Here is a 3,004-nt window from a genome sequence, read left to right as displayed (position 1 = left end):
GAGCTCGACTAGCTTCGAGTTTACTACCAAATTTAGCAATGAAATTAAGGGTTTAAGTTATTTCTCATACTAGTTCATCTTAAGGGTACTAGTAGTGTCATATATATATACGTATATATATATTATATATACAGAGAGAAAGAGAGAGATTTACTTACATTGGGAAAGGGAGGGTTTTGAGAGGAGTTGTGGGATAGCTGTGAGGTGAGAAGGAGAAGGAGAAGCCATGGTCTCTTTCTGCCTTTCTGCTTTAATGATTTACAACAAGCTTAAGTTTGTATATCTTTTAAACTTCTTGATTTCCCCTAATCCCATAATCGGTTTTAAACTTTTAGATGTCACTATTAGCTCAAAATCTCCATTCTTAAGGAAAAAGGGAAAAGATACAGACACAACCAACAATAAGAAAAACGTAAATTACATTAAGAAAAACAATAACTCTGTATAAAACTACTAATTTGGATCGAAAAACTACTATTCTATTTCAAACCCAACGAAATAATGAAGTAGAAACTAATAATTTGAATCCTAAAAGAATAAGCTTTTTCGAAGGGGGCAGGTGACTAAGCATGAATCCATCAGCATAGAAATATTTTTACCATGTATTAAGTCAAGTGCCTGTTGGGAAAGGAAATTAAGAAATTAGATATATCTCATTAGCTTAAAATTATTTTGATAATATGACCATAATTCGCATCATAATCAGAATCCAAGTAGGAAACATTTTTTTTTCTTCAGAAATTTGTCTCACCACATTCTTTGTAAAAGACATAATAGCAGCAACTATAAGCGAACTTAAACATTATGAACTACTATCGTTGGTCAAAAGTTTCACCTGAAAGTCAATGTGTAACCATCCCCCTTAAATATAGCTTTGTAAAGAAAAGAAAGCTTACATGGCTGGGTGGAATGTGTTTTCCACTTAGGAAATCAAGTAGCAGGGTTCCAAAGCTGTAAACCACACTTTCTGATGTCACTCTTCCTGGCAGGGGAAAATGAATAACTAATTATTGCTCCATTTGAATAAATTTGTGCAATATGATGAAAGATTCTGTAAAAAAATTATATATGCGGTGGGAAAGGCATCGTTCTGGTTGTCCAAATTATACAAAATCAATTATGAGCTACTTAGAAATTCGCAAAAGTAAACATAAGTTATATTATAAGAATGAAGATTGCACTCTCTGTGACCATGATTAGTACCTGTCCTCAAGTATTCCCGAGGGGTGAAAGCCAGGTTGGTACTATAGCTCTTGCCATCTCTACTATTCTTCATAAGACCAAAGCAGGAGAGTCTTGGATTACCATCCTGTCAAGTTCAGGGTTTTAGAAAATAGGAATAGCTTACCAGAGACACCCTAGCCACAAAATAATTCGGAAACAGAGAAAGCGTGAAAAGGAAGAGTACCTAATCAAACAAGACTCTATAAGCATTAAGATCATGATATAGTGCTCACCCTTTGCTGCTTCAATATTCTAAGGCCTGTGCCAGATACAAAGCCACCCAGACTCTCATTGCCCATTTCATAGGCTGGGTATCCCCTACAATTCAAAATAGATAACCTTTAAAATCAATTATATGCCTATGGTGCATAAATGAATCCTTTAAATAAAGAAGAAAAAAAGACTCAATTCATTTCCCTTTTATAGATCCTAAAGTATGTATTATATTGAGATAATTCCTAAGGGGGCGGGCATAATTTGATTAGAGCAAAAAGTGCACCAGAAATAAAGAAACTCTCTCCAATTATAAAACCAATCGATGATCTTCATTCATATATTGTTAAATTTTATATGTTTTCCCATCGACAAATACCTTGTAACCATCAAATTTGAATGCAAGATCAACTCAAAGAGGGAGAGAAAAAAGAAAAACAGACAAAAGGAGGAGACACCTTACAATGAAAAAGATGCTTAGAGAGAGTCTCATTAGGCCTGAACTCGGCAACAAGGAGTCTCTAATCGCCTTCACAGCAACACCCAATCAAATTTGCCAAGCGCTCACTGCGCAGCTGTCCCACCGTCTTGGCTTCCTCCTGAAAACCCAAAACAAGCACAATGGATCAACAAAACCAGCCAAACAATATCATCAAAACACGCACATTCTTTCTCCATAAGAGTCAGAGTAAATAGAGCACGAAACATAAATTGGCCAGCATCGGGCCAAGCCGACCTATTGAAATGCTTCACAGCAATATAAAATTCATCGTCAACCTTGCCTTTGTAAACAACATTGGGAGCCTTTTCTCTGTGCTCCGATACATAACTCTCTCAGTCACAAAACCGGCTCCTCTTCTTCGAATAACTTCAACAAGTCGCGAATCCTCCCAGCCTCTTCATAGTCCTATAACTTCCAAAACATATAAATACATAACTCTCTGATTGGCATCCGATAAAATCCTAATAGAAAGAGTGGAGAATACCCTTAACCCTGACCTTAGATTTTGCTGCCACTTCCATTTGGTGCTTCAACAGAGCATAAGTTTGGCTCTGAGAAAGAAACGAGCTAGACTCGTTACTCGAACTCGAGCTCTGACTTCTTCCTCTGCCATTGGCATCCCTATTCGAAGAACTCACCGTAATCCTACAACCCCTCCAATTCGAATCTCCGCCTCCATAAACAAACCTTCTCGTCCCGAAATCCAATTCTGAGATGCCATATCTACCTCGACCCGACGGCATACACCTCGTCGCCGTCACCTTACCATTAAAATCAGCGATGAATGACGTTTGGGCTCAACTATTCGGACAGAACAAGATGAAGGGGAATGGGTTGGAAGCTCAAAGATGAAGGGTCTCAGCCTAAGGGAGAGAGGGAAGAGATTGAGAGAGATTAGGGATTCAGAGAATAGAGAACAAGAGAACGAGAGAATAGGGAGAGAGGGAAGAGATTGAGAGAGATTAGAGATTAGGGATTCAGACGAGAGAACGAGAGAATAGAGAAAATAGAGAAAACCCTTCATTTTTTATTTTGCTTTTTTATTTGTGAAGTAAAATTTCATTT

At 37.5% G+C, this 3,004-nt stretch overlaps 1 pseudogene; it reads right to left on the bottom strand.

Moving 5' to 3' along the window:
- Positions 1 to 528: 528 nt before the first annotated feature.
- LOC133824793 (serine/threonine-protein kinase BSK5-like) lies at positions 529 to 2,682 on the bottom strand (annotated as a pseudogene).
- Between the last annotated feature and the right edge of the window lie 322 nt (positions 2,683 to 3,004).

Source organism: Humulus lupulus, chromosome 3 (genome assembly GCF_963169125.1).
Source record: "Humulus lupulus chromosome 3, drHumLupu1.1, whole genome shotgun sequence".
Classification (NCBI taxonomy): Eukaryota; Viridiplantae; Streptophyta; class Magnoliopsida; order Rosales; family Cannabaceae; genus Humulus; species Humulus lupulus.
This window is presented reverse-complemented; position numbering and strand designations above follow the sequence as displayed.